This window comes from Equus quagga, chromosome 5 (genome assembly GCF_021613505.1).
Source record: "Equus quagga isolate Etosha38 chromosome 5, UCLA_HA_Equagga_1.0, whole genome shotgun sequence".
Taxonomy (NCBI): Eukaryota; Metazoa; Chordata; class Mammalia; order Perissodactyla; family Equidae; genus Equus; species Equus quagga.
This window is the reverse complement of record NC_060271.1, coordinates 82,517,584-82,544,589: the sequence shown is the minus strand read 5'-3', so window position 1 is coordinate 82,544,589 and position 27,006 is coordinate 82,517,584.

Genomic DNA, 27,006 nt, shown 5'->3' with positions numbered 1-27,006 from the left:
CCTGGCCCCCTTCCTCAGCCTGCCTAACAGATAAGCCACCACGGGCCAGCAGCAGAGCGAGACGGATGCCCAACCACAGGCAACACTTCTGCTCTCTCTACCTGCAAAACGCAGGCTCTGCTCCAGCTTCTTCCCTAACTCAAAGAAGACCACTCGCGTTACTCCATAGCTTAAAGTATTTCTTTTTCCTTAAGGAAGAACTAGTGTTGTTATGCTTGGAGACCTGGAGAGTTTAGAATTCAGGAGAAAAAGGAAGTGGGGGAGAAAACTCTAGGGTAAGATACTCAGAAAGTTTTTGATGGTTGTGCAATTAGTTCAGTAAACTGTCCCAATCTCAGATGATTTCTAAAGACTGAAAAAACACTGCCTAGCTAAAAAACCAAGCAGTTAAATCTGAGGCATAAATCAAGTCTTAGTTACAAAGTTCCCCACCTCTCTCTGAAATCATTACACTCCCTCTAATATTTCCTTAGCACCTCCATGGGAGTCAGCTTGATATATGGTGAAAGAACTCAATATTTGGAATTAGACATGGCTGGGTTTGAAGAATCCCAATTCCAACACTCACCAGCTGTGTGAACTTGGGCCAGAGAACTTGGGTTTGCTCACCTATAAAATGGAGATAAAACTGCTAGCCTCATAGATCTATAGCGAGGATTAAACCCCTAACATGGAAGATGCTCCTGAATGGTAGGACTTGTTCCCTATGATTATTGGCACCTCTATGTATATATCGTCTTCTCTATATTCTCTCAGTTAAGGTCTTAGGGTTTGAGAGCTGGAAGGGAGATAGATCGAATCTCCTGACTCTTCGTTCTACGCATGAGGAATTGAGACCCACCAAAGAGGTCAAAAGACATTTCTAAGGCACACAGTCAGATGTCTACAAACCCCATCACCTGTCTTCTAGCCTAGTCCAGTTCAGCATTTGTTTTAGCATCTACTACATGCCATATGAAGGGGAGGCAGGTAGTAAAATGAAGAATAAGGTAAAGTCTCTGCCCTTGGGCAGCTCAAATTCCAGTTCCCCTCTGGGTGTCCACGCTCCTCCATTAGATCATAAATTCCTCAACCAGGAAGACTGTGTCTGCCACCACCTTCTAGAAAAACATATGGGAGCCAAAGTCCTATGGTGCCTACAATAGGTACACAAAACATTTTGGAAAGAAGAACTGAGATACATCTTTATTGTTTCATGTCAATGCTCCAGATGGACAAAGTCATTTTCCCAAGTAACCAAGGGCCCACACTACAACTCGCCTTATCCTCTAGGGCACCGTTCTCTCCTTAGCCTCAGTCCAGCTCCACAAGAGAAATAGTAAAAAGTCAGACTTGGGTTTTCAGACCTCTCATCACACCATCTCTTCTGTTTCTCTCTAGGAGTCTAGAAAAATGCAGCATATAATACAGGGCAACCCACTCTCTGAGTAACAGGCAAGAGCCTCTTGAATGCACACCCCCTCTGGGTAGCAGTGGCATGAGGGCATTATAATTAAGTGCCCAACTTCATTATCTCTTCTTCCTGAGCCTTCACTGCTCCATCACTTTTATCCATTGGCACTTAGATTTCATATCTAGGCCTTTGCTTTCAATGTCTCCATGTCTGCTTCATTATCAATTAATAACTACAAAGAATTCTCTAGAAGCCAGGCCTTCCTAGCCAAGTACCCTGGGGTCCAAGTGGCTCCTTCATTTTGGCAGATGGTGCCCATGACTTCCTGAGTCTTCTAGTTACCATCAAGGAGATTGCAAGCCACTTCCAAATTGCTTACTCCCTATGCGCATATTCCTGTCTTCTTCCTCTGGCTAGAGTTGAGAGAGCCAGGGAGTGAGGTCTCTCCGCCTCTGAAGAGGATCTACCCCTGCACATAGCCATAATTTGATGCCTCTCTCTGGGATACATATAGGGAGTTATTGAGCCAAGAGTTTATTATCAAGCTTAGCATGAATATACAGAGAGGAGAGCTGAGTGCAAAACCAAATGTTCCAAGTGTTCCTAATTCCATGTGTTTTGAAGTGCCTGAAGCAGGAATTTTATGGAAGAGGGAGAAAGACTCTTCCCTGGTGGTAAATTAAGGCTGCATCTTTTTAGTTTTGGATGGTGATCAGGCCCTTAGCAGTCAACTAATGCCATTCTCTCTCTATTTTCTAATTGTATTCTTACCAACAAGCCTCAGCCTTGTTTTCGTTGTATAGTAAGCCTTGTGAAAAAGCGTCTCTGTTCCGTGGCTCCCTCTAAAACTTGTCTTCGCTTCCAAGGGTAATGAACTCTTTTATAATAAACGCCTCGCTTTAATGCACGCTCTCTTTGGTTTCCAGGAACTGCCTTATAATTACACGGCTCAGTATTGCATGTCAGAGGTTTGCTTCGCCTTTAATATTTTATGAAGAAATTCAGATTCTGACAGTAAAAATATTTAACCCAAAGGACCCGAAACCCAGACTATTATTTTGTCAAGTAGCCATCTAGCTGCACACTTGTGCGCCGCTGGTTTCCCCAGTGCATAGTCACACTCTTTGATACTCTCTGAGCAGGCCCAACCACATGCTGTCCAGATGGAAACCTGGCTGTATCATTACATTATATTGAAATAACCCAATACCACCTGTTTCTGTTGGGGCTCCTGCCAACATTTTCCCATAAAACATTTATTTTGCTAATATTTTAGTTGGTCACCACAGAAGGACACTTGAAGTTAAAGATTTACCATGTGTTGCAGCCACTCTGAGCCAAGAGAGGCAAAAAAATAAAAAACACTTTGAAACCAGGCAGCAGAGTTCGAGAAGAGCAAATGTCTATCTATTGTTTCCGAAGGTGGATGCCTCACCTGGCATGATGTAATCACGGGCACGGGAATTTCAAAACAAGGTTTTCCTGGCAATCTTTACAGAACGAATTATTCTAGTGTCTCTGGTGCTCATCTTTAGATCGTAAAAATATTTTCGGCTTTGTAGGGAGACTTTCATACTTCTTGGCAAATTTTCCCCCTCAAAAATATTGCAATTCTAAATAAGTTCATGGAGAAAGGGAACTGATTAATTTGACATATTGAAACACAGGCATATATTGTTTTTATTTCATCAAGAAGAATGGGATGGGGGTTGGTGCTACATAGTAAGAACTCACCCTGCATATCATGTTCAAAGTCATTAGATGTCCTTGGAAGCAGAAGCGATGAACTCACCTTCAGGATTGAGCATCTGTTGGAACCCCTCGGTCAAGAGACGTAATGTAACCTCAACAAAGTTGTTCAGTGTTTTATTTCTCTTTTTCTGTCCTCAGCAAATACACAGTTGCTCATCATATAATATAGAATTAAAGCTTCACTACTTCAAAGATTGGGAGGCTATTGGAATAGTTCGCCAAGAGGGTCATTTGGATCTGCTTGCACCTAGTTGCGCCTTTAGCAGAAAGACCTTTACCGTCTACCTCCCGTGCTGCTGCAGCTGAACCCAGCTTCCCTGCTAGTTTCAGCTTCCGCCAGCATTACTGTCTTAATTTTCTCCTGCATACTGAACCCCCTTTCCAAAATGAACCCCTGAAGACTAAGGAAAATACACAAAGAGCTTAATGGAATTTAGCTACATATGCTTAACTTCTCCAATATTTTGGTATCATGGTGCCCAGAATCTTCCAGTTTTTCCCAGAATTCTGATTTGTCGCAAAATGGTCTTCCTTTCTATTATTGTAATTGGTGATTCCATTACAAAGGTTAACTGCGCCACCTTTCCTCCCTTCCCTGCCCACCCCCCAGTTAATTAGGAGGTGTGGTCTTCTCCTGTCCTCCCTCTAGACTGACTGATCATGAAACATCAGAGGAAAGAAAAAGGAATGATATTAGCCCGGAGCCCCATTCATGTAATGTGTCCGTTTTTCAGCTCAAGAAGCTCTTTTGCACCATAAAGCCCACTTTGCATTGTAAAAGTAATTTATATTTTAGATATTTGTTTTAAAAGTCAACTTGTAACCTATAATGGCTATAGATATAGATTAAGAATCACAAGTAAAGCAATGTACCTCTCTCGACAGCTCCCATTCATGTTCACATATCCTCCCTGAAGACAGATAATCGTATAATTAAGCGATCCATTTTTCAGCATATGTGTGCTGAACAAAAGACAGTGATACAACGAATCCTGGTGCGCGCATTGGTTCAAAGTAGGAAATACCTTTTTTATAAAAGCACTTGACCTTTAAATTGTATTTTCCCCCAACAGATTATAATCATTGTTCAATCAGGTGTTGAATATAACACAGATAACCCAAAGGTGGCCCATTCATTAGTCACTGTTACAACTTGCATCCATCTGACAATATCAGCTGACTGCCTTGGAAAGGGCAGAAAGAGTCACTTTTGGTTCTCTGTGAACACCAGCTTTGATTTTATTTTTTCTGTTTCTGAGATTGCAAATCTAAATTCTTAAGACCAACATAAATTCGTAAATATCGCTCGTGAATTTGCGTCTTTCTGCTTAGAGAATCTCAACATTCTGAATGACACAAAGCAGGACAAGTGGTAACTCAGCCTCAAATGTTGAGTCTGCTCCCCAAACAGAAGAGTTTCCCTTGAATAGAGTTGCCATAGTTAGCCAATAGAAACACAAGATGTCCAGCTAACTATGAATCTCAGAAGTATAAATACATCCCATACAGCAAATTATTCCTTGTCTATCTGAAATTCAAGTTTTACTGGGCATCCCGCATTTTATCTGGCAGCTCTACACCTGAGCACTCAGTCTCTGATTCTGTTTGCCCTAATTATCTCTTTTTTTTTCCCTTTTCTACAGAGGAAAACATCAAATATGGACAGCCGTAGCGACCGACATACACAGGTCGCTGATGGCTGAAAACTAGAAGTGTTAAGAAGTCAGTATTCATCATCCCTTCTATTGTTTATTTTTATTAGTTACTAATTGGACTGTTTCCCTTCTCATGATTAAACAACTCTCTTAATCATTGTCTAAATTCCTGGAATCCCTTATTAAGAGCAAGGACAACTCTGTCCAGTCTGAACGAGGAAAAATGTGAAACTTATGCTAATATTTCAAAGCTTTTTGTTCACCCTGCCAGCATCTATCAGGGTGTGCACACTGTGTGGGTTTCTCATGAGAAATCATCAAGGAGATGCAGCAGTTTCTGAGGCAGTCAAAGCTGTTCTTTTGGAGCACTGGAAATGTGCCCTTCTTTTCCCCAAAAGTACCCTGCATGCATTCCAAGCTCAGACCTAGACCCGGGGGGATGGCCGGAGCTGCCATGGTAGGAAGAGGACCTTGAGGCTGGAGGCTGCTGAGAGAAGACATCCCATGGCCAGAAGAGCATCTGGGCTCCGCAACAGCAAAGACTCCTCCTTCACCCCTGGCCATCCTCTGCTTTACAAGGCTGGAAAAGAAAATCTTCCTGGCTCTCCCCTTCCTTTTCCCTTCCCTCATGCCAGAGACGTCCACCATAGGCTAAATCTGAAATGAGAGACTATCAGAGGAAGGCAAAGCTAAGAATCCACATTAAAGCAGGAAACCAAGAAAGGGGACTGAAAACATTATTCTTTTCTTTATTGAACTTTTGCACTGATGAGAATCAATAGCAATTTTAAATGTTTCCACTTCACGTTTAAAATGTTTTATATTTGTCTATAATGCAGAGTTCAAAAAGCAAGTTCACTTACCTCATTTTATATCACAGTGATTTGTTACTCAAAAGCAACTTAAGAGCACTTTGATCAATCTCTAAAAGGCATGGAAGGGTTTTCTCAGCCAAGAGATTCTCAAAGTGTGGTCCGCATCCAGCAGAATCAGCATCACACAGGGTCTTGTTAGAAATGCACATTCTCAGGCCCCCCAGACCTGCTGAACCAGAACCTTCAATATAACAAGACCTCCAAGGGGTTCCTGTATACCCCAGAGTTTGAGAACCACTGCCCTAGCCTACTAGAGACTGCCAGGGTAACGAGTACCTCTTCACTATCTGATCCAAATGCTGGCACTTTTAAGCAGTGTTCGTAGAGTGTTTATCTCTCTCTACCAATGTAGAGATTGGCACTTCAGATTTCTGTGCCAACTTAAAAGCAGACCAGTAAGGCAGGAGTTTGCCATATTAAGAAAATGGTCTCCATTTATCACTGCTCGCATTCCCTCCCCATGAGACATCCAACCTCTGCCCATTTCAGGGATCTCCCCCAGTCCCTCAAGCCCCCTTTTGGGACATCCGGCACTCTCTTTCCACACCCACTTCTATAAAATGCAGTCCTCTTTAACCTCCAGCCTCCATATTGACCCACCCCCACTTCCCCTCTTGGCCTCCTTCCTTTTTCAGTTTCTAAAGCTCCTTTCTCATTTACAACTCATTCCATCCACCATCTTTCACCCAACCCCCTGTATCAGTCTCAGAAACTCTGTGTCCTGGCTCCCTCTCCTCCCCACTCTTACCCTGTGCCCATTTTCTCTCCCGCATAAGCGCTATCTCCTTTCCCACAGGTCAGCCAGACTCTCCATATTTAGCTGCCCATTCCCAGTTTCCACTGTTTTATGGATGGCTCTTTTTCTTGGCCCCTGGGAGAGGGATTACCAGCCCAGACCCACTTTTCTCTTCCCTGATGGGATATCACCAGTCTTTGGCTTTTATTTCTGCTATGGCAGAAATATTTTTTTCTCTGAGGCCACAGTCTTCTCCAACATTCACACCCATCTCCTTTTACTATCTATTGACTAGTTTCCTTTTAAAATATATTTAAGTAAATAAGACAGTTGATTTGAAGGGAAATAGTAGATAATTGTTCAGATGGTATGAGGGTAACCACAAATTGTGGAGGTGGTAGCAGAAAAAATGATCGTGTAAAACAATGATGCAGCAGGAGAGAAAGGCACTTCTGGAAGTGGGAATTGTTAAATACCATAAGAAAAGTTCCAGGGGTAGAGATAAGCATATGACTGCAGACCACAGTGGGCATGCCAGCATGGGAAGAGGAGAGGAAAGGTCCAGGTGAAACAAACATTTTGAACCTTTCTTAGGTCAACGGCCACTTTGAGAATCTAACAAAATCCAAAGACAGTCTTCCTAGAAAAAAAAACGAATGCCAAAACAAGCAAAAGTTTACATTTAATTCCAGGCACTGGGAAGGACTCATTAAGTCCAATGATGGATAAGGTCCAGAGACTCCAGGTGGAGAAACATGATAGGTTTGGAAAGATAGGTTTGACTGCCAGTTAAAAAAGGATCAAAGTCAGAAAATTCGAGAGAACTTGGGCTTCATCCTGAGTAAAGTAGGATATTCAGAGTAATGGTGTGTGATTCAGGATGCCCAGCTTTGTTTACTTTATTTAACACAACTCATGTCCAACTTTCAGTATGATTTTGTAAAATCCATGTTTTGATTTCAGAAACCCTGGGCCAGCCATGTTGGCTTGATGCCAGAGAGACCAGGCACTAACATACTTTGAATATGATGTCATAGGTAGAGGACAGGAAAAGATTATCACTGGGCAGATAAAAGCAAAACATCTTAAAAGAGAATATAAACGACTTGACCTACTCTAGAGTCATCATGTGAAAATTTCTGTGCACCAGAGAAAGACAACTCAGTAATGTGTGTACGGAGTGGTTTGCATGTGTGTAAGATTAGAGAAAAAGCCACACCTGGATTGCAAATGTGTTGGTTTCATCTGAGTCCCATTCTACCAATTCTAACACAGGAAGATTATTATTTTTGTGCTTTCAATGTGATAGTATCAGCTAACATCTATTCAGACGTTGCTATATGCCAAGCACTTCACATGCATCACCTCATTTAATCCCCTCTGTTACCCTGTGTTACCCTATGAAGCCGAGGAGACCCAGAGAGTTTAAGCAAAGAGTGGTTAAATCACTATTCTAGAACCCAAAGGTGGTATGGGCTCAATCAAGATTAAATGGGACAGCCTGATGGTAGAGATCCAACTCTTAACACCATCCTAGATCCAGCAATGGTTCTCCCTCCCAAGGACCAATATGTTTCAAAATCTGAATTCCCTCGTCAGATTGCTTTCCAACCAGACCCTCAAACCATAATTGGATTATACAGTCGGAATCTGAGAAACAGGAAAGTGCAAATGGTCGAAATAATGAGCATTCATTAAACTCCTTGGAAAGAACAACACAGTCTTTCAAAGTAGCTCCTATAAGCAAGTTTTGTTCAAAGACAAGAACTGAAAAGTAGGGCAGGGCATCAAGGACATGACCATTGCTTTTAGATCTTCGTTGTTTGCCCCTGACACCTGCCCCTCCACTTGTTTGCCAAGAGAAAATATGTAGGTGCTCACTTATTAAAAAGAAACTTGCATCCCAGTCCACCGCAGAGTAAGATCAGATGGCTACCGCGGGAGTGATATGAAAATGGAGCCATTTCCGTGAAATCCCCAAGAGTGCTCTTTTGCTTTTAAAAGCAATGAAATCACTTTACGCTGGTAATTTATTATTTCCACCAGTTATTCAAATATTTGTCTACATGTTGAAAAATTAGTCTTTATTCAAACAAGTTTCTGCTTCTAGAGCAAAAGCTTTCTAAGTACTCAGTGAAACTGGGGACTCTTGCGAAAGAAGACACAGGAAGATAAATTAAAGACACACTCTTTCTCCTTAGATAATAAGCAAACTAAAGAATATTTTTAATAAAATATAAAAGCCTGTAGCTCTCTTCAACAGATATTGGGTTTTGCAGACTGGACTGGATGCCTAATCTCAGGGAAGGAGGTTGATGTCATACGAACACCACCTTCTTGTCTGTTGCCCTGAGCTTGCATGCTAAGTAAGTTCAAGCACTTCTGAAAGTGATGGTCCAGGCTGGTCTTTGTTTTGTCCCTGGTATTCCTAGCCTCAGACAATAGCAGCCTGAAGACATAAACCTTATTAAGTGCAGATTGTGGCTGATGTTATCAGAAAGAAGTACAGTTTGCTGTTCAAAATTTATCATGTTACAGATATTTCTATCGCAATAGTTGTAGCGATCACGTTTCTGTGGATAATTTCCCTCTTTCCATCCAAATCATAGATGTGCCACTAGATGGGAGGAGAAGGGAAATGGGAAGGAACAGTAAAGTATGTAAGAAGAGGGAAAGACTATTTACTGGATGCTTCCTGACTTACTGTAGTGAACAAAGTGAATGCAAGAGACCCAATTATTGCATCCAGGAGTGCAACGCCCTCCCTTCTAGAACTTCTGTGCCCTCGGTAAAAGCTGATAGAGCTGTGATTGAGATTGAGTAGCTTTTCTTCCTGGAAAATAGGGCCAATTATACTTTAAAAAGAAAATACCTCTTATTAAGCTAAATATTTCCATGCTGCTCCCAGCAAGCAGTCTCTCAGTAGGGAACATTATGCAGAAGGAAGAAGAGTTACGTAACTTCTTCAAAAGTGAGGGAGGGTCAAGGGAAATACTCAAAGAAATAAACTGTGTAAATAAATGCAAGAATTCATCCTAATGGCCTCTGAAACCTCCCTTCAAGTGCGGCCAATGCCCGGAGGCCAAAGTCTTCACTCAGTCGGCATTCACATTCGGACATCTCATGTCTAGGGGATTATTTTTTCCCCTGTCATCTGTTTATCCTCAACTCCCCTCAGTATCCAGCAAACAGAAAGTGCCCAATACCTACTTTCTGAATGTACAGAAAGTCACTTCATGGAGCATCTAGCATAAACATAGGATCCTTTTTAGCAATTATCAAGTTTCAGATGTGTTAGTGTTATAAAAAAAAATCTGATTTGGGTCAGCAAGTTCAGTAAATCGGTCTCATAAAAGAATTTTGAGGAGAACTTTTTCCATTGACCTTTTCTTCACATTTAGAATGTCTCTGAATTTGACAGTAGGTATCAAGAGATTTGGAAAAGGTCACACCTCTTTCCCTAGTAGCTCCACTTCCAGTTCTCTACCCCAAGGAAGAAATAAGAGGTGTGGATAAAGATTGATGGGCAGAGATGTTCATCACAGCACTATTTAGAACATCCGTGGACATATAGGGCCAGCCACAGGTCAAGTTCAAATTAATCTGGGATCAGAGTACATTCATGCAATGGCATATCAGTGACCATTAAATATAAGATTTTTTAAAGTTTTTTTAATAACATGAAAGACATTTCATGCTATAATGATTAGTGAAAAAAGCAAGATACAATGCAACTGATACCAGATGATTCCAAATCTCCCGTAGAGAGAAAGAGAGCTATAGGAAGCAAGAGACACATAAAGAGAAAATCAGAAGTCAATATTCCATGATATGAATAGGGGTTATGGGTGATTTTTCTTCTTTCATCTTTTTTTGTATTTCCCATTTATTATATATTTCCAAATTGTTTTATAATTAGAAAAAAATGAAATTTTTTCGTCTTAGAATTGTTAACTGTTTAAACCAGGTTAGGAAGACTTGTCATGGGGAAAACATTATAAATTCCAGCAGTTTCCATCATATTGATTAAAAACAGGATTCCAGCCCACCTACTACCACAAATCTCTACAGTTCTTCCTATATTTTCTTCAGAGTTTCTGTGCATTCCTCCAAATAGCCAACCACTTCTGATCTGTGTGACAACAGGAGACAATAATTACAAAGAGTTGCTCAGGACACGAAGGAAGCAAGGGGAGGTCAGGAGAGTCAGACTCCAGCCGTAGTTTGCTACTGCCTTGTTGGATAAGTCACTTAACCCCTTCAGGCCTCCTTTGCATCATTCAAGACAGTTAGACCAGGTGATTTCCAAGCTTCCATCCAGCTCTCAAGTCTGTGAAACAATTGCCTCTTTCCCTGCCCTGCCCATGCTGTCCTAGGAGGTCACCACTGAATAAATTGCATTTGGAATGTGGTAGATCTCAATTGTTCCCGTGTGAAAGAATGACTGTCCAGTAACTGTAAAGGACGAGAGAAGCCAGCCACAAACACTTCGGCCCTTGAACAGTCTTCCTCCTCCTCATCCCCTGGCTTCTAAGCCTAAACCACACGACCTGCTCAGAGTTCTGCTCTCCCCACAAGGTATGATTTTTGATGGACAGTATTCATTCTTATCGTAAGGGAAACTGGATATGTCCTCGAGAACAGAGACTCAGCTTTTTCTGGGACATAGCTGCCTTTGAGAACCTGTGAAAAATGTTGACCTCTCCTCAGAAATTTGTTCTGACTACTTCATGGAGTCACAGACAGCCTAAAGTTCTTAGGCCCTTGGCTGCAAGGTTAAAAACCCCTGGTAAGAAAAATATTGACCTATTCAATAGAGTCCCAGACAATTTTAAAGTATGCTTCATTTTCAAGAATAGGATAATCTTGATGACTAGAAATAATCCACGTAACTAAGGAGGCCCTCCCAGGCCTTGTGACTTGGGAGGAAGAGAAGGCAGAAGTATAGGCTAGTAGGACAGTCTAGGAGTAAACAATCCTCAGGACTGCAGTGAGGAGGATGGGATCCCAGAGCCTGCCACCTGCTCCAGAACCTAGCTACAACTCAAAAAGCTGCAACCATCACGATGGCCACCGTATCCTTAATGAGAGCTATAACTACCGCGCGTTGAGTGTTTGCCATGTCCCATGTCTTATCTCACTTGGTCCTTGCCACAATCCTCTGTGGTGCTCTTATTACACTTTCATGGTACTTGATATATCTCCATTTTACAAATGTAGAAACTGAATATCAAGGAGGTTAGGAAGCTTCCCCTAAGGTCACAGAACCTGCAAATATCAGGAGCAAATTCCACATGAGCTTTGCCTGACTCTATTCCCCCTGCCTAAGGCTAACTACTACGAAGCAAGTCTCCTGGCTCAGCTCAGTCACTGGCTTGAGTTAGTTTCTTAGGAAACATTGCTATAAGTTAAACACAAGGACACAGAGCAGACTCGTGGAAAGTTAGCAACAAGTGGCAGCTGAATGGCAATAAAGCCTTGATGCCCACTGCTTCCCAAAGGTCTGTTTAAAGAGGAAGTGAGGGAAGCCATTGGCTGGGAGCTTCTGAAAAACAGCATCTTTATTTTTTCCATTTGCAGAGTCATTGTTTCCCTGGCTGTTCAAGGCTGTGAGTGAAGAGCTATAGCCAGGGGACTCTATAGCTCCAGGCCATTGCCAAGGCCTTTACTGAAATCCCCGGGGCCTGGGAGCCACGTGCCAGTGCACAGCAAGCTTGGCTCTATGTTCCAGGGGACTGGCTAATTCTGTTAACAAATCAGGCACCCCTTGCCCCCTAGTGACCTCATTCAGAATCGTAGAACTTTAGAAATAGAAAGAATCTCAAATGTTAATTTGACTTCTTTCTCCTTTTCATCACTCTGACCCTTTCTCTACCATAGACTTGACTTTACCAAAGAATAAATTCAAAACCAGAGAGAAGAAATGACTTGCTTGAGTTCATACAGACAATTGTTATAGAGTAGAAGTTGAACTCAAGTTTACTATGGGCCAGGCAGTGCACTGATATTTTATAAATAGCATCCCATTTAAACTTATAACCACTCATTGAAGTAGGCATTATTATACCCATTTTATAGATGGAAAAACTAATGATCAGGGAGATAAATAACTCACCAAGTTCAAATAAACAAAGTTATTTAAACACAGATCTGCCTGAACCATAACGCCAAGGCCTTTTTCAAAAAACTCTATTAGCCAGTAGAGTTGAACAAGAAGGTACCCTGGTCATAATATTGGGAGGCATTAGTTGACGTCTTTTGGTTCTCTGACACTCTCTTTACATCAGGTGCTCTGTCTTTCTCTCTCTCTCAGTCTGGGGAATGCACAGCAGACATGATGATGGAAACCAAAGTGAGACATCTTCTGTGGGTGCAGTGGAGACAAAGAACAAAGACCAGAATCCAAGAAGGAACCATCTTGGATTGGTTATATACCAGAGTGGATGGAAGACATGCCCAAACATCAAAAGAGATAAGTGGTATTTCAAAGATGCCAGAATAGTGACAGAGAGATGGAGATAAAAACAAATACACTTTCCCTACCATCACCAGGGTATCAATTGACCCTACCCAACTTAGCGTCAATGCTTGGGGGAAGAAAGGGGTAAAGGCGAGAGAATCCTGAATTTGACAACGAAGGAAAGAGGTCTACCCAAAGTGACAAGATTAAGTTTTCTGCATCAGACATAATAGAAGCTCAATATCAGAGTAAAGTGAGTTAGAGAAAAATAAAGATGGCATTTTTTGCACTCCTAGGTGACTGTGAACATTCATATCTTCTATTTCTCGGGATATTTTTCTGGCTCTAACACTAAACAAGCATATAGTATTGTTCTCGCAGTTGCATTAAACTTATTATTCTATCATGCTACCAATTTGGAAATGCTCTATAGAAATCCTAGAAATTATTTGAAACAAGCTTGAAGTAGGTTTTAAGCAAAGGAGGAAAGAACTACCAAAAATCATTTGCCCAACTCCCACTAGAAGACTCTCCTTACCAGCCTCTTCCCACTACTTGTTATTACAGATTTGAGGGCAAAGTGGAAGAGATAGAAGAAAAAGGAAGAGGAGCTCTAGAGTAACGTGTTTTCACCTAAATTGAGGGGAGGAGCAATAGGAATAAAGCTGTCAAAAAAAAGATTGCACCTCCCCTTGCCACTCAAGAACTGATTCAGAGGCTGTCCCAGTGGCATAGTGGTTAAGCTCACATGCTCCACTTCAGTGGCCCAGGCTTTGCAGGTTCAGATCCAGGGCATGGACCTATACACCACTCATCAAGCCATGCTGTGGCGGGATCCCACATACAAAATAGAGGAAGGTTGGCACAGATGTTAGCTCAGGGACAATCTTCCTCAAGCAAAAAGAGGAAGATTGGCAACAGAAGTTAGCTCTGGACCAACCTTCCTCACAAAAAAAGAAAAGAACTGATTTGGTCCAGAAATGAAGATTCTCAGAATCCTTGACCGGGAAATTGTCTAGTTTTTTTCTGTCATCTTTAGGAAGGCCAATGGCTACAGAGATATGAGACCAGTGAAGTGAGAAGTTCCCAGAGAAGGAAATTCTGGAGTTACCCTCATACCCACAGCATAATATACAGGCCCCTATATTAGGTCTTCATAAAACTAAGCATTTGAAACCTTTATCAGTGTGATCACTTCATTTGTCAGTCTCCCACTGAAGAATACATCCCATGAGGGAAGTCTGTGATAGTGTTACTCACCAATGTGCCCCCATGTCACATAGAATGTATTCCACATTCATTTGTTGAATGAATTAATTAATAAATACTACAACCCAGGAGTTGGAAACATTCTGTTATTAGATACCTGCACCACACATGAAGTGGGATAATGTTATTTGAAAGTGGGCTTAACTTAGTTAAAAATGTCTCTTGAAAACTTCAGAGCAACCAAAAAAGGTGTTTTTAAAGAAGTAATACTTGCTATGCAAAGAGAGGAGATAAAAGGAAATCATATAAAATGCTCAATTAAAACCAGAGTAGGCAGAAAAACAGGGTGGAAAAAGAAACAAAGAAAAACAGCAATGAAGAGAGAACAGTTATGAATACGGTCGGTAGCTATTAATCCGACCATGTCAATAATCACTTTAAATGTGAATGGTCTAAATACATAAATTAAAAGACAGAGTTTATCAGAGAATGAAAAAAACTGAAACCCAACTATATGTTGTCTACAATAAACCCACTTTAAATATAAAAATAGGTTAAATACTACTTTCCAACCTTCCTTCTCCCCCAGCTCTACTCACTCACACAGACACACACCTGGTAAAATAGAACTAAGAATGAGTTACTTCATATTTTCAATATCCTAGATCCTGTACAATTATTAATCAAGACATTCGCACAAAAGGATTGAGACTTCAAATGATCTCATACCTGATGTAAGCAGTTCACCGAATCTGGAGCAAAAATGAAGGCAGTGCATAACAAACTTGCTGAAGTCTTGCTCTTACATACACAGCCAGGATTTAACATGCAGCTGAAAATTAGTTACAGTTTCTCAGGACAATGACGAAAGAAAGCAAGCAAATATAACCCACATGTTAGCTTTGATGTTTGTTCCCCAAGGCCCTGTCAGGTTACCGTTTCACACTTAGCAAATGACAACCTCTCCTGCTATGTTGCTTAAAGAAAACTGAAGTTTTGCTTACCTAAATGGAACTAAGACTCTTCTCACCTGTTGATCCCCAAATTGGGCATATTTTCTTCCCCAAACCCATTACTCTTAATGATTTGCACATTTTTTTTTCTTAAAAAAAACCAAGATTCAACTTTCTGAATCAAATCATCTACTAATTAAAATAAATTTAAACAATTCATACAGAAAATGCCAGGGGAAACATACAAGCATTTTTAATTCAAACAACAAATACCATGTGATTAATAATTTGTCAGTCAATTTCCTGTTAAACTCTCTAAGCCTCAGTCTTTGCTGTTGTAGTCTAATTATATGAAGCAATTACAAAAGCTCTGAATGAGAATAGTAATTCTATTTACAGCAAAATTTGCAAGCACGCAATTCACATGCCATATTTGTCTACCTATGTTTTCTTGCCTCTCGTTCTTTTTTTAAAAAGATGAATTGGTTGCCAACATATTCAAAATGAGAAATTTCATATACATACTCCGATTCCAGACTTCTCTTGAAAAATAGATAGATGTGCTAAACCTGGGTTTATAATTCAACAGGGCAACAATCAGCTGGTCTAATAGTAACTGCTCCCTTTAGACAAGGCATGAACTATTCGGTTTGCCATAGTTGCCACCATTCCATATTGCTTCCCTGATAATGAGGCCCAGTGCAGTTGCCATTTATCATCATGCTTCTGCTGTTGCTTTTCTTGTAGTAAAGAATTATTTCTCTGTATTTATGTTTCTATCCAAAGTGGGAAGATATACCAAAAGGATATCAAGTGCTTTATTTGATCTGCTTGCTTCAATCATGCACATGCACTGACCAGTCCATGTAAACACTTGAATTTGCAACCTGTGTCCTAGAGCACAGTGACAGGAGAGTTCCAGTGCTGTAAGTCAAGGTATAGGCTGGCAATAAACCAGGGTTCATAGAGTTTTATTCATGTAACAAGAGCAATCAAGAAGATAGCACTCCACACAGGGAGAATGAAAAAGGATTCAGGGTCGATAAACGTTTTCCGAAAACTCAAGATCCTCCAGAACACTCCCTGCATTACTTTCCTGGGGCTGCCATAACAAAATACCACAGATTTTGTGGCTTAAACAACAGAAATTAATTTTTTCACAGTTTTGGAGGCTGGAAGTCCAAAATCAAGGTGCCAGCAGGGTTGGTTTTTTCTCAGGTCTCTCTCCTTGGCTTGCAGATGGCTACCCTCTTGCTGCCTCTTCACGTAGTCATCCCCTTGTGCATGTATGCCTCCCTGTGTCTCTTTGTTTGTCCTAATCCCCTCCTCCTATAAGGTCACCAGTCAGATTGGATCAGGGCCCACCCTAATGACTCATTTTAACTTAATTACCTCTTTAAACGCCTCTCCAAATACAGTCACATTCTGAAGTACTGGGGGTTAGGGCTTACAATATATGAATCTTCTGGGTGATACAATTTAGTCCATAACAGTCCCTAACTCAGTCTTTGAAGCTAGCATAATCTTTATTTCTCCTAGTACTTCTCTTCCCCTCCTCTTCCTCCTTCTTCTTCCACTTTCTTCTTTCTCTCTCCTTCCCCCCTCCACACAGGATTCAAATTATACATATGTTAGAATGTTTGATATGGTCCCAGAATTCTTGGATAGTCTGTTGTGTTTTTGTTTTATTTTCACTTTTTCTCCATGTGTTTCAATGTGGGTAATTTCTATAGATGTAGCTTTAAGTTCACTAATTCTTTCTTCAGCTGTGTCAAATCTACTAATGAGCCTGACAAATGCATTCTTCATCTCTCATGGTGTTTTACATTTTTAATATTCCCCTTTGACTTTTTTATAGTTTCCATCTCTCTGCTGAAATTATCCATCTGATCTTGCATGCTGTCTGCCTTTTCTACTAGAGACTTTAAAATACTATTTACACTTATTTTAAATTCCAATCAGGTAATTCCAAAATCTGTGTCATATTTGACTTTGGATCTGAAGATTGCTCTGTCTTTTGGAGGTATATTGTCTTTTCTTCCCTTTTCATATGCTTTAGAACTTTTTCTACATCTCTAAGCAGAAACCAGAAGTCTAACATAACTTTGATATCAAAATCTGAAAGGATCATTCAAGAAAAGAACATTACAGGCATCACTAAACAAAATATTGGAAAACAAAATTAAAAATGTATAAAAAGGATAATAAATCATGACTAAATTGGGTTTAATACCCCAATACAACTGGTTTAACATTAGAAAAACAAATTAACATAATCCACCACATAAAGAGATTAAAGGAGAAAAATCATGTAGTAGTTATCTCAATCGTTGTAAAAAAAAAGCATTTGATAACGTTCAATGATGTAAAATAAAGCCCAGTGAAATAGGAAGAGAGAAACATTTTCTTAACTAATTTTTTTAAATAATAGTTTTCAAACCATAATATAATAGTTAAAATAGTGTAAAACACCACACCTAAGAGTGAAATGTTGAATTTATTCCCTTTGTGATTAAAAATAAGACAAAGATATCCACTATCACCCATTTTATTCAATAATGTATGGGAAGTCCTACACAGTAAAATAAATAAATTAAAAACATAGAGATTGGAAAAAAAGAAATAAAATTATTGTTTAGATACATAATTAGAAAGTTTATCAAGGTTGTTTGAAACAAAATTAACATATAAAACTATTGCATTTTTATATATCAGCAATAGTTACTTAGAAAATGAAATTTTTAAAATACCATTTAAAAAATATATGGATTATCTAGGAATAAAGTTAAAAGAACAAATGATCTCTATGAAAAAATAATAAAATTGCTTATAAGGAGATTTTTTAATGAAAATAAACAGAAAGATAAAGTCTATTTAAAGATTGGAAGACTCAATGTTATAGAGATGTCTGTTCTTCCCAAATTGATTCATAGATTCAACTAGAATAAATTCCAACAGTTTGGGATTTATTCTATTGAATAAGCAGAGGATCAAAATCCCGACAGTTTGTGTATGAGAGAAGGAAGTGGGGAGAAGTGAGAGGGAAAGAATGTGTGTGTGTGTGTGTGTGTGTGTTTGAGCGTGATTTGAAACTTGAAAACTGATTCTAAAATTCATGTGCAAGTATTAAATGTTGGCTATGCCTGACCAGGCCAGCCCTGGTGGTCTCGTGGTTAAGTTTCGGCACTCTCACTGCTGAGGCCTGCGTTTGTCTCGCCCTCAAGAAACCACACTACCCGTCTGTCGGTTGTCATACTGTGGAGGCAGCATGTTTGTTGTGATGCTGAAAGCTATGCCACTGGTATTCAAATACCAGAAGGGTCACTCATGGTGAACAGATTTCAGCAGAGCTTCCAGACTAAAATAGACTAGGAAGAAGGACCTGGCCACCCACTTCTGGAAAAACTGGCCATAAAAACTCTATGAATAGCAGCAGAAAATTGTCTGAAAGCTGTCACTGGAAGGTGAGAGAATGGTGCAAAAAGAGTGGGCAGGGTTCCGCTCTGCTGTACACAGGGTCGCTAGGAGTTGGAATCCACTCAGTGGCACTAACAAATTCTTGACCAAGACATACATGAAGAAGAAAACTGGAGGACCTTGTCCTAACTAAGTATTGAAACTTATCATAAAGCTACAGTGATTAAAAAGCATGGTATAGGCCCAGAGATGGAAAAGCAGATCAACAAAACAACATAGAGAACTCAGAAATTGAACAATATCCATCTGGATAGCTGATAGATAGTTGAGTTGGCATTGCAGATCAATGGTAAAATGATAAAATTTCAAAAACTTTTGCTGGAACAATTGGGTATTCATTTGGAAAATAAAATAAAATTTACCTTTACTTATATAAAAACCTTCCAATCCTAAGCACCTATTTGTGAAAGCAAAGAAATAAGATTTTAGAAGGTAATATTTTCTTGATATACAGAAGGATTTTTTAAACAAGAGACAAAAAGCAAACCCCATAATGAAAAAGCTGGATAAATTTGACTATATTAAAATTAAGAACTTCTGACTATAGAAAGACACCATAAAGATAGCAAGAAGATAAGCCCCAACTGGGAGAAAATATTTGCAATTCATGTGACTAAAAGAGGACTGCAATTCAGACTATGGAATAATTCCTGCAAATTGCGAAAGACAGACAGGAAGGAAGGGAGGGAGAAAGGGAGGAAGAGAGGGAAAGAAAGAAAGAAAAGAAAAGAAGGAAAGAAAAAAAGAAAGGAAAGGAAGGAAGGGGAAAAGGAAAGATAGAAACGAAAAGAAAAAATAGGCAAAAGACAATTTCAAAAGAGGAAATTTGAATAGTCAACATATGAAAATGTGCTCAACTTCACTAGTAATCAAAGAAATGCAGATTATAAGAGCTATCAATATATGGACAATGAGCTATCATTATAGCTGAACCGGATTTGAAAAAATTATGAATTTGACATTACCAAGTGTTGGTGAGAGTGTGGATGCAATGTAAAATTTCATACACTGCTGGTGGAGGCATATATTTGTATAACTATGTTGGAAAAAATTTGGCAATACCTAGGAAAATTGACTATGTGAATTCATTATGACCAAACAATTCTAGATATATCCACCAAAGAAACTCTCGCTTCAGAGGATTTGTACCAACTGTTCGCAGCAGCATTGCCTAAAATTGGACACAACAGAAATATGCATCAACAGTAGAATAGAAAAACTAAACTGTGGGGTATTCCTAGAGTGGGTTAGTACACCACAGTAAAACTGAGTAAACATCAATAACACGCGCCAACGAATTTCACAAACATAACTGAGAGAAAACAGCAAGTGACAAAAGAATATTTACAGCATGACTCCATTTTTATTAGGTTCAAGAAGAAAAGGAAATGCAGTGCTATTTTATGATGCATGTATTAGTGGTGACACTATAAAGTTTACAAAGGAAATGACTGTCACAATAGAATAGTAGTTATGTTTGAGGGGTAGAGTGGGAGCTATGTCAGAAAGGAGTTTAAAGGAAATTTCTGAAAACTAGCAATGTTCTATTTAATAACCTAGGTGGAGGGTTCAAGGGTGTTTGCGTTAATAACAGTATTATTATTTAAATTGATATATTTAATCAATCTTCTGAATGTGAGACAATTTTTTAAATCAAGGTAAGTTCTTCAGTCGTCCATAACCCTTTATAGAAGTCAGAGAGGTAAAAAGTCTAAAGGGAATAAATTGTTAAATAAATTATAATATATCCATATGGATATGCTATGTACTATATGGCACATCCATATGGATAGTCTATGCAGCAGTTTAAAAGAATAAGGTAGATCTATTTGAACTCACATGGCTGCATATCCAAGATGTACATAAGTGAAAATAAGTTGTAAAAATTCCATTTATGCAAAAATTTTAAGTCCCTGAAAAACTCATAGATATATTCCTATATATACACATATAAATTTTTAAATTCATAGAATGAGTTAAAAAAAAAAAAAAAAAAACACCAACCTGGTAAAAATAGTTCCCTCTACTGAAAGGACTGACATGAGATAGAGGTGATGTGAGGTGGGGGAAAGGTGGAGATACCCAGAGCGAATTTTGGTTAAGCAGAATTGCTTGCCTTTTTTACAAGGGGTGTGTCCCTGCATTATTTGCTTCCTTTGTTAAAAGTCTAGGATTTCCACTTCTGCCAATGAAGGATTAACTGCTATGGGAAATGTCTTCCCTCTGTAAACAACTGAAAATCAGACAAAATATATGAAACAATGGTATTCAGACATTGGACAGCAGATAGCATAGGACTGTAGCCTGTGAGAGAAAGGAAACAAAGGAGATGAGCTTGAAAATTATCCCAGTTTACAGCATAAAAGAAAAAAATGATAAATTGGATTTCATCAAGTTGAAAAGTTTTGATCTTTAAAATAGTCTATTAAGAAAATGAAAAGAAAAACCACAAACGGGAGAAAATATTTGCAAAATATGTGTCTGATGAAGGACTGGTATCCAGAACATATTACAAAACACAACTCAGTAAGAAGAAGAAAACTTGACTTTTTAATGACTAAAAGACTTAAATAAATATTTCAACAAACAAAATATACGGGTGAAAAACAAGCACATAAACAAATTCTCAATGCCATTAATCATTAGAGAAATGCAAATTAAAACCACAATGAGATACCACGCTACTTCCCCTGGAATAGCTAGAAGTAAAAACACTGACAATATCTAGTGTTGGTGAGAATGTGGAGCAACTGGAACTCTCATATACTGCTAGTGGGAATGCAAAATAGTACCTCCATTTTGGAAAACATTTTGGCATATACTTACCATACTATCCAGCAATTCTATTCATAGGTATTTACCCAAGAGAAATGAAAATATTTCCATACAATATTTTGTATGCATATGTTCATGGCCACTGTATTTATAATAGCCAACAGCTAGAAATAATACAAATGTCCATCAACTGGTGAATGGATAAGCATATTATGTTATATTCACATGATGGAATAGTACTCAGCAATAAAAAGGAAAAAATTAGTGCTATATGCAACAACATGCATGAATCTTAAAAGCAGTTTGATAAACAAACTGCTACACAATTGCAGTCAGCCAGAGAAGGAATGAATTCTCCCTTCTTCCAACTTTTTTTCTATTCAGGCCCACAACGGACTGAATGATGCCTACCCACGCTGAGGAAGGCAACCTTCTTTACTTTTCAATTCAAATGCTAATCTCACTTAGAAACACTCTCACAGATACACCCAGAAAAAATGGTTAGTTAAATATATAGGCACCTCATGATGCAGTCAAGTTGACACATGAAATTATCACACCCTCCCTGAACCCTCCAACCCTAATCTTGCTTAGAAACTCTTATTTTGATCTCCCATTGCACCCTGAGAATCCCACCATCATTACAAGTAAAGCCAAGTAAAGCTTGGCAAAACTATGCAAATTTTCTGACATCCCTCCTCCCAGTTTCTCTGCTCCCAAAGTCCCTGATGCTTCCATTCTTAGGGTTAATTCTGTTCCTCCAACATCAGTACATCCCAGGCCTCTCCCTGCCTTGTAAGGCTCAGAGTCTGCCATGTGTTATGGTCTCTGCTATTCCTTCCCTCCTCTGCTACTGGAAGAAGAATGAGAGGAGCTTTGGGAGCAAGGAGTCGAGGGAGTGGGGCAGGTGGTCCACCCCTCTGGCTCAGCTTGCTCTTGATTTCTTTTGTTCTTCTCAAGTACCTTCTCAGCATCTCATCCTTTTCAAACATTACTCTACAAGCAATTTCAGATGCATCTCCCACTTGCATGGGGGACCAAACTCCTGCCAATACCTCCTCATTAGGTTTGGACAAGACATTCATGCCCAGCCCCATCCTTGACTAGTGTCTGACATAATTTTACTTTATAATCCTATAGCAGTATTTGTCCCTCCTCAACCTTAAGATACTTGTGAAACCCTCTCTCCCGACTGGACACCGCTCAAGCCCAGTGATTCACTTCTAAATCCTGGAGTCTCCTGTCTAAACAAAGGGGTGGAGGAAAGAAAGTTCTGCCATACACCTGAGGCTTAATACCAGGACTTTTTGTTTATTTTAAGGTCATTCCTTCAAAGCCTCTTGAAGGCAAGCACCAAGCCTTGTTCACTGATGAACTCCCGGTGCTCAGAGCAGTACTTGCCACATGGTAGGGGTTAAATAAATTAAAAAATGAATGTCTCACCGTTCACTTGAATTGGAAGAATAATACAAGATTATGATTTACTCCATGCACACATCTTTAGGCAAGTCCATGAAAAGCTAGCTGTAGAAAGGCTTTGGAATTCAGCAGCTCACCCTCTTCAAACTTTACTTGAGGTACCAATGCCCTTAAGATTTTGTGCGATGCAGAATCCATACTGAAGGCAAGGACTTCGAATGCCATGGCAGGACTTAATTTGTGGTTTTAGCTAACAAAAAAGGAAGTTGAAAAAGGGGCAGGAATGAGAAATGTTAGCTAAAAGATGGAGGAAGAGTTGAGTAGGTGGTAGAGCACCATGGGGTTGAGAAAAAGGAACTGATAACTTCCACCCTGCACGTCCCACTTTCTCACCTTTATCGAGACTAAGAATTCATTTGAGAAGCAACTTGGTTTCTGCCCTTTCTGAGCTCACAGACTCAGTCCCCTTGAGCACCTCTTTTCCAAGTGCTTCAGTCTTCTGGCAGACACACCAACAAAGTTCTACGGTAGTTCTGCTTCTGCCGTCCCCCGCAATGAATATCCTCCAGCCTTCTTCCATACCATATGAACTAAAAGCACGTCGGTGAGAAATTCCTGGAAGGAATAAAGTTTCATGGCCATTGGGCAGCCATGTGGTTCAGCAACACCAGCAGCCACCCGACCTGTGACTGTGAGCATCATATGCAGTGACACTCCTACAAGCCACCAGCTCTCACCCATAGTGCCCTTCACAGCAGCGGCCCTCATAGAATAATCAGACCACTGCGGCCGAAGGGAGGGTAACCCAAGTCACCGGAATGCCCTCCTTTTCCTCTTCACTCTTTTAGCCTACTTCCTTCTCAAAATCTCCAGCTATCAGCACAATCTCATCCCACAGATTTTCTCTCAGGGAAGGTGAGAGGAAGGTAACCCCCGTCTCCGTTTTTGAAATGACTCCAGGAGTACCAGATGTACAGACTTTTCCAGAAGGGTGTCAGAGGAGAGTGCTGTGCATTGAGAGCACCAGGACTCCCTGATTATGCAAAGAATACTAGAGCCCCTCTATTGATCACCTCGAGGTAGACTATTAACTCTCTGGAAGCCTTCCACACGGTTTAGTAATGGAGATCCATTATGCCCTCCCTCAGGTTCCATTGAGCACCAGCAAACAAACATATGGTGCATAAGTTCTAATGGAATTCCACACCACATGCAGGCTCTGTGCAGAGCTCTGTGCTGGAGGGAAGCTGGCCCTGAGCAGCCTTTGATGGCAGCTTCTCCGAGTGGTTTCCGCAACAGGATTTTCCTGCTTTCACCATGTAGGGATGGGGGCAGGGGGAATTTGTTGTTTTTAAGTAAAGCATTTGGCGAGGAGTATAGACACCTTCTTTCTCTGGCTCTTAGGGGCTGATTAGCTGACCTCGGGCAAGTCACTAGGACCCCCAAAAACTCAATCTTCTTTTATTTCACAGGTGTTGCAATAATGAAACACTTCAATGGACACAACCATGTTTTGGAAAGCATTTCAGATTTGTATAATTATCATCACAATCCTCCTCCTGGATTTCCTGTCTCCAGCACATGTCTATAGCTGCATTTGATACAGGAGCCAACCACATTCTCCTAAGAAGAGTTAAAAATAAAACAAGAAACGAGAGTATTGATGATATTGACATCTAGGAAAAAAGATGCCCTACAACCACTCACAGGTTAGCTCTAGAGGCGCTTCTTTTTCAGAAGGTATATCTTGAAAAATAAAAACTACCTTCTCCCTTTGTCTTCCCTCTCTCCCACTCCAAAAGAGTGTGGAGTGAGAGCCATACTGATGATTTTGACTGATCAACTGGAGAAATTTAGATAAATTTGGCTTTTCATTAACTGCAGCTGTTGTTTCTTTCAGTGCTTTAATGTAATTTATCATTTGAACGTGCTGGCTGAGGAGCGTTGCTTGAGTTTTCTTTTGCCTTCAGTCGTTAATCTTAACAGTATGCATCCAATTTCTATAGTTAGCCTTGAAAAAACAGTCCCTTTCCTCTTCTTTAGTGTTGTTCTTATTGAAAAGTTATGCTTTCAGGTCAGTTCTTTCTCTCTCTTTTCTGTCTCTCTCTCTCTCTGTCTTGTCAGTCTGTCTTTCTCCTCTATCTTTCTCTCTGTCGTGCGCGCGCTCTCTCTCTCTCACACACACACACACGCACGCACGCACACCACTATCAACAGACTACTATTCAAGCCCAAGTCTAGCTCCTATGCCCCAAAACTTGAAACCTCTCAAGACAGCTCTCAGATTCCCCACCTCACCACCAGCCCATCACTGTCCTCACCTACCCCATGACTTAGAACAATGTTGAATTTGGTTTCCAAATTCAGATATAGAGAAGTAAGGCCTCCCAAACTCAATGAGATTTCCAGCTCCAGTGCACAAAAAGAAAGTTCTGCAGTTCCACATGACTTGTCTGTGAATGAGAGCCATGAAGTGATAAATGACCTTCAAACAATATTGGCTTATTTAAATTAAACTATTATTCATTTACACAGGATGATGACTCATGATTATCTGGATAGAAAAGAAAATGAAGTCGGGGGAGTTAGCCTAAGAACTTGTCTCCTGTTAATGTTCTAAGAGTAATATGATACTTGTCTTATGTGGTTTCTCATTATACTTAGAACTTTGGTTACCATCTTAATTATTATATTGCATCTCTTGGAAAAGGAGGAGGACTACACAGACTGTATTTTCTCTTTTCATATCATGATGGATTAAATGTCAAGATTAATTAAATGCCACAGGGTGGTAGCTGCCAATTGCCACTGACATTTTTTCCAAAAACCCACCCAGGAAAGAAGAAAATAGAAAACTCTTAGCATCTCTGTCTTTTCTGACTTCATTTATATAGGCAGGGATCCCAACATCTCAAACTAAAATGGAAAAAAGAGCAGAGGCTCTGCAAGCTAATAATTATTCTGTGCTTGAAATGAGAGTGTTCAGAAGAACAGACACTGATGTTGTAACATTTTCCAAAGTAGGGGGGGCGGGGGCAGGGGGTTACTCTTGTGCATTCTGGCAAATGGAAACAACAAAGAATGTGGATTATTCCAGAAAACTTAGAAACAAGACAGGGCCATTTTCAAAAGGTCCCCATTCTGAGTTTTTGAGGGAGTAAAAGTGGGCAAGGAAACAGGAGATGTTATTGACTAATTTATCAATAATTGATTTTAAAAAAAAAAGGTTCTACTTCCAGTTCTGTTTGGGAACTAACCACAAACAAAATCACTAACACATGGCTGAGCAGGAACTATCTGAGGTAGATGGACTGAGCAGTGCTCATGGAAACACTAAAATCTTATGAAAATCAGGAAACCAAGGTCAGTACTGTTGTGGTGGACTCTGAAGGTCAAGTTCACTTTGAAATACTAAAGCTGTTTAGTATTCAGAGTAACATTTTACTCAAAAGTAAAATATTAGAGCATTTTACTCACCCTGGGAAGATAAAACATCTTCACAGCACACATCAGTGATTTTATTCCAGCAAAAAAGTTGGCCACTCTTGGAGTAGCACAATCTGCTAGACAAATGATACCCTAGAAAACGTATTACCCTCTGTAAGCTCCCAAGTTTCAGTGAAGAACAGCTTGTTAATTTCCATTGTTTATTGCAAGAGGAATCTCAGTTCTCCATACAAGTTAGCGATAACTAACATCTCTACAGCGTTGCAACCACACAAGTCTCATCTCGGATTTTCTTTCATGTTTTGGATCTCCTCTCTCTCTGCATCCCAGTCCCCCTTAATATGAAGGGACTGTTCTTTTGGTTTTGCTTTCCCTTATTCATCTTCCTTCAATAGCACATGCTTGGGTAGCCAGTCACTCACACACAGGTCACAGATGAAGTAAACAAACCAAAATCTCTGCCAAGCAAAACAGCCAGGGCCTTTCCAGATGCCGTCTGCTTGCAGTGCCCTGAGTTGTGAGGGAGCCTGACAGGAACAGAGAGTGCAGCCCAGCCACCCCAGCTGCAAGATAAATGTCAAATTCTTAAACACCAACACCAAATCTGCCTTCTCTTTTCCTCTGAAGGACCACCAGTTACACACTTCACCACAAGATGTGCCCCAAAAGCCTGGAGCTCTCCAGCAACCCTGAAACATAACACTTCCCAGGCAGTGGCTCATGTTCAAGACTTGAAGACTGTTCTGAATGACTTGGGATGAAGGGCCAGCACTCCTGCTCTCCCTGAGGTGTCAGAATTCTTCCCCCTCACTCCCAAGTGAGTACATATCACCCCAGAAACTCCAGCCCACAAAC